Raw genomic sequence first — 13,527 nt, 5'->3', positions numbered from 1 at the left:
TCAAAGGAAATCACTGTAAGTAAGTAAGTAGAGCAATGCATAGAAAGCCCTAGTAACTTGACTTCTAGTTTCCACAGGAGAGTTGCCACATCCTGTGTCCCTCTTTGGGCATTTCATTCAAACAGGGGTCTCTGCTGGATAATTTACAAGTTCTTGTTTGATAAATGAGAACTCTAGATGTATAAAATAGCTAACACCTTACCACTAATCAAGACGGTGGCATCAAACTGTGTTAGTGGTCATTGCATTCTTCATAGATACACACTGACAGCTTTTTTTTTTTAATAATAACTTTTAATACCAAAGTCTTGACCAAAGAGTCTCAGAAGCATCGATGTAAAAAATAGTTATGTAAGTATAGGAAGAAAGAAATAAAGCAAAACAAAACAAAAGGGAAAAAGGGGAACAATCTAAACATCTATCAAGAGGGGTTTCATTAGAGAACCCTGGGTGGCTCGGTGGTTTAGTGCCTGCCTTCGGCCCAGGTTGTGACCCTGGAGTCCCAGGATGGTGTCCCACGTTGGGCTTCCTGCATGGAGCCTGCTTCTCCCACTGCCTGTGTCTCTGCCTCTCTGGGTCTCTCATGAATAAGTAAATAAAATCTTTAAAAAAATATATAAAGAAAAAAAAAGAGGGGTTTCATTACATAAACCAACATACTCAAATCATGGAATACTCTGGATTCACTTCAAAGGGTGAAATATTTCTATCATGTTGACATGGAAAGGTGTTCACAATATATTTTAAATTCAAAAGCATGGATTTAGGAACAACATATACGTGTTATTATAAGTAACATTATAATATATGTTATATATTTATTTATATATATACATATTAAATCATATAAATGATTGAAGATAAACTGATGGGTAGATTTAAGGAGGTAGATAATTGACTCAATATAAAATAAGTGATATTTGTAGATGTCAGAAATTAAAATGGGTCATCTTGGGATAAAAGCCATTGTTTATTGCTTAATTGTTTTTTTTAGAGAGAATAAGGATAATCAGTTATGAGGGATTTTTCAAGGCTTCACTGGATATTCATTCACTACAGCACTAATCAAACTATAACTCTGTGAAATGAAAAATTCACTATTCAAGAGGAGACTTAAGCCTGAGTACTTGGCCTTAGTAGTTGTTATCTGAAACTAATGTGCTTGGAAATTCCAAGTACTGGCCCGCTTTTTGAAATAAATGATTATTTTTAGAGTTATTATATCATTCCTACTGAAATACAGAAATATATAATAGGCATCATTTTTGTTTCCTCCTAACTGGTAAATAGAGTGCCATGAATCCCTCATATCAGTCACTCTCAATGTGATTTTTGAAACATATCTAGCACCTTTTCTTCCCCTCTAGAAACCTGAAGAAATGTACTAGTTTTTAAAGTATGGTTTCTCTGTCTTTAATAATGGAGATTAAGTACCTACACTGAGTCCCCAGATGTATTTAATAAACTTGTTGCCTTTCTTTGAAGGTGAATGTCTTCAATTTTTAAAAGTTGTTATTTTGTACAATAAACATATTTCCTATGTAGCAGAAATATTTACTATTTCCCAGTATTTATTAATATTTCATATTACTTCAATGATCAGAAAGACAATGCAATATGGCCAATGTTTGGGAGTCAGGAAACCGTTTTTAATGCTCACTCTAGACCCACCATCAAATCTCAGTTCTACCCTTTGAGATAACAATGATTTGAGCTTTTAGCATGAGATAGAGCCTATGTGACAACACTATACAGTTCATAATTCTATGGTAGTATTGCAGAAGTCAATGTTTTCTCATCAGGCAGCTATGATGTCTAGATTGACCACTGTAATTCACACTTACCTCCCTTCCCCCTAATATTGACACCCCAACCCCAAACTCATCCCTTTCTGTAAATCAAGATGTTATTACAAGATAAATGAAGATAAATGACCTTATTTTACTAAAATATTTACTAAATTTTACTTATTTACTAAAAGTATTTCTCTTACCCTTCTCTCTCTTCTCTTCAGCTCATCATCGTCTCTCTGTTCCACAAATTGATTATGTGGTTAATGCTTCTTTTTCAGAAGCATTTTTGCAGATGGGCTGGAGAACTTTCATGATCTATTAAAAGTTAATGCTGCCAGAGAGGGCAAAAACTCTAGTTAGTTTTCAGAAACTTTGGTCCCTGGGGGAGGATTTAAGTTTTGTGACTCTAATTATTTTAGAAAGTCAATTTTTCAAGTGACTAGATGGAATAGTCCCTGGGGAAGTATTTGAAAACCTGTGCTTTCACTTCAATCTATTAGCGACCTAGTCAGTACATTTTTGTCATTTCCATGACCTATAAAATGAGACTGGGAATCTTACCTTATTCTAAGAAATAAATAAAATAACAGACTTGGGAATTGCCCTGAAAGTAAAGATATTCAAATAATACAACTATTACTTTCATTTTATAACTACTCTAGGATGTATATCACTCTATACTCATATCTCACATATCTAAAGAAGCATGGTGTGAAGCACTAGTGTGATATTTTACATATATAAAATTAAGTTTGTAATACTGTTTGGATGAACAGAACATTTGTAATAAAAAATTACAGAGAACAGTTGTAATCTTATCTCAGTTTTAGTCTCCAAAATGTTCATCTATTTTGTTTGTTCACAAAATATGAAAACAAATCTTTTATCATCCAGATCAATAATCATAAATCATAATATTTAAAACTCATTTTATTATCAGGAAACCATCAATTAAACTAAGTTGACAGGAAAGATTTAAGTTGAATCAGACCCAACATGAGTTTATCCAATATTAATGGACTTCTAGTAGGTTCAATTTGCAATATCACATGTGTATGTGTGTATTTATGTGTGTATGTTGAGTTTTAAAATATCATTGGATTAACTTAAAAAAAACTTTGAATCATATTTCTACAAGATGCACATCGCATTTCTATGGAACTACCAGATTCTGGTAAACAAAATTTGAGGCTTCTCGGGAAGTTTACTGTCCAACTTTTAGACAAAAACAAGTGGAGAATTGGTTCTAGTTAGAACATCTGGGGAAACCCTATTCCTGTCATAAATACCTGTCTTAGATTAAAATATATCCCATCTATCTGTTAATCATTCAGAAAGGGAGTTAGGAGTTTTCACTTAGCTCACTATTGAGGCCATCATGCTTGGCAGTGAGGCATCTGAGATGGGGGAAGGAAGTAATTGTTCTACAGATCTGGGGGCAACAGGTCAATATTCCTTTAAGTCTCTCCTAACTTAAAGGAAAAATAAGTGATTGATTCTTGCTTAGGTAATCTATTCAAACCAAACTGTTACCCAACATTCATTAAGCAGATTCTCTCTTTCCTGGGAAAGCCTATGGTAAATAGCATAACATTTTTACCTTACTGCTGAGAGAGTCAGAGAGCTGGGAATAGGGGAAGAAGGAAATTTGCTAATCGATAAATACATTTCTGCTTCACTTCACCTGACCCAAGTTAAACTTTCAGGCAAGTTACAACCTAAGAGGGGTTCAGGAATAATAACTAACTTCATTAGGTTGAAATATCTCAATACCTGGATATGAATACTCCCTCTTTGGGGGTCCTTAACTCAAGAATTTCAAGTACCACAGAAAATAGTTTCTTATCCTGATACTGGCAATGTGTTGGAGACAACCCAAATGTGGCATTTATGGGCCTAGTATTTATATGTGTCTAGATTTATATGGGTCAGATTGAAGGAAAACCATGAAATGAAGATATGATTTTTACCCTAGAGATTTGGGTCTTGTAGGAAGGAACCTCTTCAGTTGAATAATCCTTTGGTTCACCAAAGAGAGATCTACTACATGAACCACCTATTTGTGATATTTCCCTCATATGCTGGGGTCTCTCAACATGGTGTGTTTGCCTGTAGGTTTTAATCTAGAATGGATGCCCTAGGGACACAAAAGCTCCCCACTGATACTCTAGAAATATGCAATGAGGTTTCCCTTCACTGGGATTGTGTTCATGGGGTGATAGTTTTTTTCAGAATCATGTACAATAGAGCCAGCACAGCTAATCAATGAGCCAAGTGTGGTGATGCAATGAGTCAAGTGTGGTGGTTCCTTCCAAGTGTGTAGCTTTTCCATTCTTCAAGAAAAAAAAGATGGAAAGAAAGATTTTTGTGTATGTCAATATTGACTATTTGATAACAGTTTTGTCCTTGAGAATGTAGACTATAAACTAGAAACATCAAGTTTATCATTGTAGAGATTATAAAATTGGAGCAATTTTTGGCATTGCCACAGGCAAGAAATTTCTGCATGGATTTGTACCAGCTGTCTTACATGTAACAGAAAGGAGACTTGGTTACACCTCAAATAGAAAACACTCCATCCAATCAGGCACATCTAACCCGGGAACATTATTTTCTGCTGCCATCTTTTTGTGATTATATTAAATGAATACCAATCACTCTTGCTTGAACAAATGACTGTTTAACCACTTTGAATTTTTTGAATTCTGTTGTTTTCATTTTATAAATTAATAAACATTATATTGTAGAGGACTTTTAGGTTCACTGCAAATTGAATGGAAAATGAAGAGGGTTCCCATATATCTCTAAGACCCTGTATGCCACTAGCTCCACTACTGTTGATATTCCATACCACAGTGGTACATTTATTTTAATTGATGAATCTACATTGGTACAGCACTACCCAAAGTCCAGTTTACATTAAGATTCACTCTTAGTGTTGTACATTCCATGGGAATTGAAATATGTATAATGACATGCATCCACCACTGTAGTATCATACAGATTAGTTTAGCTCCCTCAAAGTCCTCTGTGTTTTGCTTGTTCATCTCTCCCTCCTCTCTAAGCCATAGCAGCCACTAAACTTGTTAACTTTTCCAGAATGTTATATGGTTGAAATCACACCATATGTAGCCTTTTCAGATTGGCTTCTTTCACTTAATAATGAGCATCTAAGTTTCCTCCAGGTCTTTTATGATTTAGTAGCTCATCTCTCTTTAACAGTGAATAATATTTCTTTTTTCATTTTCCTTTTAGCACTAACAATTTTTCATTTTCTGGATGCTACAGCTTATTTATCCATTCATCTCCTGAAGGACATCCTGGACATATTTGTAATAGTTTCTTTTTCCTTTCCCCTGCCATTAGCACTAGAGGATTTTTCTCTGATTTTCACTATGAGGACCTGATAGAGCTCCTGGAAATAGAACTCACAAAAGTGTGAATCCTTGTCTGATTGGGCCCTCACAGGGTTTTTAATTCCCAGACTTGTCTACACTGAGCTGTCAGCAATTTGACAATTATAGTTCAGGTTTTCCTATCCCAGCATTGATTCTTGTGGAGCTTTCAGTTCATAGGTTTCTGCTTCAGTAAGCTGTGATTCTCTATACCTAACTGTCTCCCAATTTTTGAGGGAGCAGTTTGCCCTATAACCTTACTTTTCTGACACATCTAAGAGGCCTAAAGAAGGCCTGAATGTTAATTCTCTATTTAAAACCGGGGAGGCTAATCTCATCAGTTGAAGTGATTTTATGTCCTTTAACTCAGCCAAGGCAATCACAGAACCGACTCAAGAAGACATTAAATATGGCTAAATGTCAGCCAGTTCCCTATTTCACATTCTTAACTAATTTTCAGTCACTTTATCATCTCTCTGCTAAAATCACCCCCTAGTACTGTCATTGTATGAAGGCTATTCAGGTCTGTTTGAAGTATATTCCTTCCACCTTGACTTTTAGAACTCAGGACAGTGGAACAAGACAAAGGGTTCTGATCTCACCATCAGTAGTGAAATCTGCAGCTTTCCTTGATTGGCATTTCTGTTTTTTCTCTTCATTTCTGACGCTGATACTGAGGATTTGCACACTGAAGTACAAGCTTATGATCAGTCTGCCCCCAAATGGTGCCTTTTTTTCTCTTTGGTCCTGAAGTTTAAATGTCTCTTAGAAGAATATGAGACCAGGTTTTCTAGCAATCAATAAGTAAAATATCCATTACTGTCAAATTTACAAAAATATAAATCTAAGAATGCCCCATACTGGCAGGAAAAATAAAACCTGGCATTATTTCAGACTCTTTAGATCTTAGTCTAAGTCCCAAAGGAAGATTTATTCTAAAGAAATATTGTATCCTTTGGAATCCAAGAAGAGAGATAAATATAAGTGGAATTGAAGAAGGAACTAGAAAAAGAAATCAACAAGCTATTCATCAATGCTTATCGAGTCTGCGTCATCTCTTTTCCTGTAGGTTGCTTTTCTCTGCTTTTCCAGTCACCCTGCAGAGATTGCTTGGCAGTTGTTGCAGTTGGAGGGTGATAATTAATCACACGCCTTTCCCCCTATGGGTTCTGAACCAATTTTAGAGATGTAGGAATCTACATCAGACAGATGAAGACAAAAATATCAGCCTTATTCCTAGGAAGACTGTATTGGAGGATGTGGGTTGGATTTAAGGCCAAATGGGCTCCTGCAACTTTCCCTCCTAAATTAAGTCCTCTCCGAAATACAAGTCTCACCCTTGCTGGGACAAAGTCTCTCTAGGAAATGTACACCATGGAGGGATAAGACAAAGCAAACAAATTCTGGGGATAGGAGCCATTTGCGTGCAAGGTTTTACTTCTACTACAAAATCAAAAACAAAAACAAAACACCCAAAGAACTAAGGAATAATGAAGGTCAGCGCATCACTATCTATCCATTTAGATAAGTCAGTTATGAGTAGGGTGGAAGGAGAGGGCCTGAACTACTCTGGGAAAAAGCAACTGTTGAAAACAAAAGGACATTCATTTCTTCTCAAGTAAATCATTTTAAAATTCCTGGCAAAAAAAATTATAGTGACAGTATAGGTCAGGTGTCTTCAGTAGATTCCGTCAGTGGTAACCAAGATAGGTCCTGTACAGGGCAAACTGGGCAGCCAGAAATTCTCCCCATTGGACTTGGGGGCAGGACCACAGAGAAAAGCAAAAGTTGGAGCTTGGCAGATACCTTAAAAATAATCATTTAATACGTGCTTCCAGTAGCTACAAAGGAGTGAAGCCCTTCTTAAGTAGCTTATTATTTTCATGTCATTTCTAACTTGCAAGGAAGCTACAAGAATAGTACAAGGAACTCCCAGATTTGTCAATAGTTTACATATTGTCTCAGTTGCTTTATAATTTTCTTTCTTCATGTCTATCTTTCAGCATTTTTAAACTTTGAGAGCCATTTGGAGATGCCATACACTTTTATCCCTAATTATCTTAGTGTGTTTTTCCTTAAAAAATTGACATTCTCTAAAATAACTGGAGTATAGTTATCATAATCAGGAAATTTAACAGTAACACTTTACTATCATCTACTCCAGAGTCCATGTTCAGTTTTGTTCAATTGTCCCAGTAATGTTCTTTTTGGCATTTTTGTTTCTTCAAAGAATTCCAATCATAGATTACATGTAATTATCAAATCTCTTTAGTCTACTTTATCGTGGAATAGTTCTTCAGCCTTTCTTTGTCTCTATGACCTCAATATTTTTGAAATGTACAGGACACTGTGGCATGTCTCTGATCATTGTCTGATGTTTCCTTCGAATCAGATTATACTTTTTTTATTTGATCAAGGATATCACTGAAGTAAGGCTTAAAGTTCTTCTCCATGCATCATGGAAGGAGGCTTATGATGTCAGTTTCTCCCAATTTTGATTATATTAGTTTTGATTTCTTAGTGAAATGGTTATTGTCAGGCTTCTCCATTATAAATTTCCTATTTTCTCATCTTTATTAATAAATGATATGTAAGGAGATACTTTGAGATGATGCAAGTTTCCTTTGTGTAATCAAATTTTCACTCACTAGTATTATCATCCACTGATGATTTTCCAACTTTATTGGATATTAGGTATTTGTTAATATTCATTCCACTGTAAAGAAGAGATTTCTCTTCTTCCTAGTTATTTACTTATTTACCTTATTTATATATTTGGATTAATTAATTGCTTCTTATTCTATTAAAGGATTTATATTTTTGCAGCTATTATTTATCTTCATGTTCAAATTCCTCAGGATCTGGCCAGTGGGAATCCTTCTGTATCCCTTTATGATGACCTCATCATTTTTTTGTGTGTGTGCACTTCTTTACCTGCTGCTGTGACAGAATGTTCCAGACTCAATTCATATTTCTCCTGCCTCAATCCTTCAAGTAGTTTTGGTTCCTTTTAATAGAGAATGGTATTTAGAAACTAAATGGTATTTAGGTATGCTCATTGAAACTGGTATGTCATTTCTTCTAGACAGAACTAAGAAAAAGATAAATATAGGAAGTTGTTCTTTGTTGTCTGATTGCTGTGGCTAGGACTTCTAGTACTATGTTAAATAACAGTGGTGACACTGGACATCCCTGTCTTGTTCCTGACTGTAGAGGGATGGTCTCAGTTTTTCCCCATTAGCTGTGGGTTTTTCACATATGACCTTTATTATGTTAAGGTATGTTCCCTCTAAATCTACTTTGTTAGAAGTTGCGAGATATATATACACATATAATATATATATCAATATTACTCAGCCATAAAAAGAATGAAATCTTGCCATCTGCAACAACATGGATGGCGCTAGAGTGTGTTATGCTAAGTGAGAAGAGTCAGTCAGAGAAAGACAAATACCAAATGATTTCACCTGTATGTGGAATTTCAGAAACAAAACAAATGAGCAAAGGGAAAAAAAAGAGAGAGAGAGGCAAGCCAAGAAATAGACTTATCTATAGAGAACAGAGTGATGGTTACCAGAGGGGAGGTGGGTGGGGAGATGGGTTAAATAGGTAGTGGGGATGACGGAGCACGCTTATTGTGATGAGCACAGGGTGATGCAGGGAAGTGTTGACTCACTAAATTGTACACCTGAAACTAATATTATACTGTATGTTAACTAACTGGAATTTAAATTAAAACTAAGAAAAGGTGTTTTTCTACACATTTTTTATATAATTCTATATTTGATATATTAGAAATCATGACTACATACTGATACAATTCCACTCCCAAACCACAGAGTTTAGTATTTCATTATTTGCCCTTACTATATTTGTGTAGAATATCATTGTAAACACTAAAACTTAAACTGGAGTCCATATTATTGCCAGTTCATTTTTGTATCTGGAAATGTTTACATACAGTAAAATGCACAAATTTTATGTGTTCTATTTGATTGGTTTTGACAGATGAGCACACTTGTGAAATCCACATCCTATCAAGATATAGAATATTTTCTTTGCCCTAAAAAGTTTCCTCATCCTCCTTTCTGATTTTTTTTCCCACCACATATTAATTTTGCCTATTCGGGAACTTCATGCAGATGAAATTGCAGTTTGTACTCTTTGGATTTGACTTCATTTTGCTCAATCTATCCATAAAATTTAAACTTGTGCTTATGCATATTAGCGTAGTAGTTCATTATTTTTTATAGCGACTAATATTCCACTGCATGGATATACCATATTTTAAAAATTCTTCCCAATATTTGGGTAGTTTTCAGTAAGGCTGATATAAAGCATATGTTTTCGTTTGGGAGGTGCAGGTGTGTACACTTAGGAGTAGAATTGCTGAGTCATATATATTTAAGTTTATTAGAAATTGCCAAAATAAAAAAAATTGCCAAATATTTCTCCAAAATTATTTTAACATTTTACGCTCCTACTGGCAGTGCATGAGAGTTGCTTTACAATCTCATTTCTTGATATTGTCAGTATTTTTAATTTTAGCTCTTCCAGTATGTCTTATGGCATTTCATTGTGCGGTAATTTTTATTTCCCTGCTGATTGATATTAAGTATTTTTATGTACTTACTAAATTACATTCAAATATTTTCTTTTGTGAACTGGGTATTCAATGCTTTAGCTTAAAAAAAAAAACCTTCCCATTACATACGAGTTCTAAATATAAATCCTTTGTCAGATTTATGTCGTGTAAATATTTTCTCCCAATCCATGCCTTGTTTATTTACATTCTTAATGGTGTCCTTTGATAGACAGATGTTTGTAATTTTGACACTCTAATTTGTTTATTGTTTTTATTTTATGGTTACTGCTTTTTTTGTGTCCGTCCAAAAAAAAACCTTTGCTTATCTCCACATCATAAAGATAATGTCCTACATTTTATTGTGAAAGCATTAAATATTTACCTTCTAAGTTTAGACATGTAAGTCATCTAGACAATGTTTGAACACACTGTGAGGTAAGGATTGGGGGGTCTTTTTATTCTATATTGTGAAAGTGTGCCAATACCATTTGTTAAAAGACTTTAATTTCCTCCATTGAATTGCTTTGGGGATTTAGGCAGAAATCATTTGGTTACATGTAGGTGGGTCTATTTCTGGGCTCTTTATTCTGTTCCCTTTGTTCTACTATCCTATGCCAGTATTGTACTGTCTTGATTAATGAAGTTTTATAGTAATTCTTAAAATCAGGTAGTATAAAGTCTCTAATTACATTCTTTTTAAAAAATATTATTTTGGCTGTTCTAAGCTCATTAAGTTTCAATAAGAAAGTTTTAGAAATAGCTTGTTCATTTCTATGTTCTAAAATGTCGCTGGGTTTATGTTTACCGGTACAATGAATTTATAAATAAGTTTGGGGAGAAATGATATCTTAGAAATACTTATTCATTTGATAAATAGTATAACTTCATTTGTCATTTTGCTTTGTTTTTTGAGTATAGTTGACACAATGTTACATTAGTTTTGGGTGTACTATATAATATTTCTACACGTTTCTACATTATGCTATATTCACAAGTGTAGCTACCGTCTGTCACTGTACAGCACTATTGCAAAACAAATGAATAAACAAACAAACAAAAAGCAGAAGCAGATCCATAAATACAGAGAACAAACTGTTGGCTGCTAGATGGTGAGGAGTGTGTGGGGGCTGGGCAAAATGGGTGAAAGGGAGTAGGAGATACAGACTTCCACTTTTGGAATGAATAATCACAAGAATCAAAGGCACAGCCTAGGAAATATAGTCTCCATTTCTGGAGTGTTTTGTATTTTTCAATGCAGACGTCTTTCACTTTTTCTTAAATGTATTCCTGTGTATTTTATAGTTTTAGTGATATCCTTAATAGGAATTTTTACTTCATTTTTAGTTGTTTTCCTGCTATCATACTGAAATACAATGAAGTTTAATTCAATTCTTGTAATCTGTAAACTTGACAGATGTACTTAGTAGATTCAATAGCTGCTTTGTAGATTTCTTAGATCAGGAGTTGACAAAATATGGCATATATAACAAATCTGGCTCGCTGATTTTGTAAATAAAGTTTTATTGGAACATGGACATACTCATTCACTTACATACTTTCTATGTTATCTGCACAAGAGTTAAGTGCAATAGAACCCATGAGGCCTGGACAACACACAATATTTACTATCTGGCTCTTTATAGAAAATATCTATTGGGCAGCCCGGGTGGCTCAGCGGTTTAGCACTGCCTTCAACCCAGGGCCTGATCCTGGAGACCTGGGATCGAGTCCCACGTCAGGATCCCTGCATGGAGCCTGCTTCTCCCTCTGCCTGCATCTCTGCCTCTCTCTCTCTCTCATGAATAAATAAAAACCAATAAAAAATCTTTAAAAAAAAAAAAAGAAAATATCTATTAACCCATGCCTAAGATTTCCCTACATATTTAATAACAGCTTTTGTGAACAGAGAAAATTTTACTCCTTCCTTTCCAAGTTTTATGTCTTCTATTCATTTTAATTTTTTTTTCCTAGTTACATTCACTTTGACTATCCCTCTCAGGGCAGTACTGAATGTTAAGTAATGAAATGATGATCTTTGCTTTGGCGCTGTTCTAAAAACAATGTTTTGAGTATTTCATTATTAATATGACATAAGCTATAGGTTTGTCATGAATATTTTTTGTCATGAATATTTTTAATTAGACTGGGAAATTTCTCTTTTATTTTGAATTTTCTGAGAATTTTATAAAAATATTTTTTTTTTATCTTGTGGTAGCATCTGTTTTATTTTATTTTTTTTGTAAATTTATTTTTTATTGGTGTTCAATTTGCCAACATAAAGAATAACACCCAGTGCTCATCCCATCAAGTGCCCCTCTCAGCACCTGTCACCCAGTCTCAACCATCCCCCCCCCTCCCGTCCACCACCCCTAGTTCGTTTCTCAGATTTAGGAGTCTCTCATGTTCTGTCTCCCTTTCTGATATTCCCCACTCATTTTTTTCTTCTTTCCCCCTTATTCCCTGTCACTGTTTTTTATATTCCCCAGATGAATGAGACCATATATGTTTGTCCTTCTCCGATTGACTTATTTCACTCAGCATAATACCCTCCAGTTCCATCCACCTCGAAGCAAATGGTGGGTATTTGTCGTTTCTAATGGCTAATATTCCATTGTATACATGCCCGGTGGCTCAGTGGTTGAGTGCCTGCCTTTGGCTCAAGGAGCCATCCCAGGTCCAGGGATCAAGTCCCACATAGGGCTCCCTGCAAGGAGTCTGCTTTTTCCTCTGTCTACGTTTCTGCCTCTCTCTCTGTATCTCTCATGAATGAATAAATAAAATCTTTAAAAAATATATTATTTTTTGTTGCTTTTTTACCAAATTTTTTTCTTTAGCTGTTGATAATATTATATTTATTTTTCTCCTTTATTCTGGTAATACAATATATTTTTCTTAATTCAATGTTTGGAAGTTAAAACAGCTTTGAATTCCTGAATAAATCCTAGTTGATATAACATATTGCTTGACTGTTAATATTTTTTGAGAATTTTGGCATTATGCAAAAGACATACTTTTTTATTATTCTTTTCTTATCATTATTTTGTTTTTTTTGTACTTGAGTTATGCCTGTCTTATAAAACAAGGCACTAGTTGTAGATATCCATAATTCTGTGTTTTTTTTTTATTCAGATTGATAATCTTTCCCTTACAATTGGGAGTTTTAAATTCATTAACATATAATGTAATTATTGATTCATTTAGATTTAGAACTATTATTTTGTTGCTTATCTTTAATTTATTCCATCTGCTCACACAAAAAAAGGCATCTGTTCAATTTTTTAAATCATCTAGTCCTCCTTTTTTGTCATCTTATAAATCTAATGTTAATTAGTATTCCATAGTAATTTCTCTTTTGGATTTTCAAATTTACCTCTGTTTTATATTTTGTTGGTTGCTCTAAGGATTGCAATACACATTCTTAACTTTTCGTGATGAACCTAAGAGTTGATATTCACAGATATTGAGTTCACAAGAAATATAAGAATCTAGCTATTGTATAGTTTGCTTTAACCCCATACTTTGTGATATTGTCAAATATATTACTATAATATATTAGAAGCCCTGTGATGATTGTTAGAATTTTTGTCTTAGCCACTCCACTAGGCTTTTAAAGAAATTAAGAAGAAAAATATAGTTTTTATATTTACTCATAAATTAATTGTTTTTAGTATTTTTTTATTCCATCATGCACATCAAGTTTCCATAGAATGTGTATCCACTTCAGCAACAATAACAGTCTTTCATACTTTCCTCA

General features: G+C 34.2%; 1 long non-coding RNA gene across 1 annotated transcript in view; it reads right to left on the bottom strand.

Moving 5' to 3' along the window:
• Positions 1-372: 372 nt before the first annotated feature.
• LOC129505462 (uncharacterized) overlaps positions 373-13,527 on the bottom strand; it is a 28,823-nt gene continuing 15,668 nt past the window's right edge. Inside the window, exons 3-4 of the long non-coding RNA XR_008663542.1 lie at positions 1,994-2,124; positions 373-602 (exon numbers count right to left, since the gene is read on the bottom strand). This is a non-coding gene — a long non-coding RNA (uncharacterized LOC129505462). The remainder of the gene's footprint in view (positions 603-1,993; positions 2,125-13,527) is intronic.

The sequence above is a fragment of the Nyctereutes procyonoides genome, unplaced genomic scaffold (genome assembly GCF_905146905.1).
Source record: "Nyctereutes procyonoides isolate TBG_1078 unplaced genomic scaffold, NYPRO_anot_genome, whole genome shotgun sequence".
Lineage (NCBI taxonomy): Eukaryota > Metazoa > Chordata > Mammalia > Carnivora > Canidae > Nyctereutes > Nyctereutes procyonoides.
This window is presented reverse-complemented; position numbering and strand designations above follow the sequence as displayed.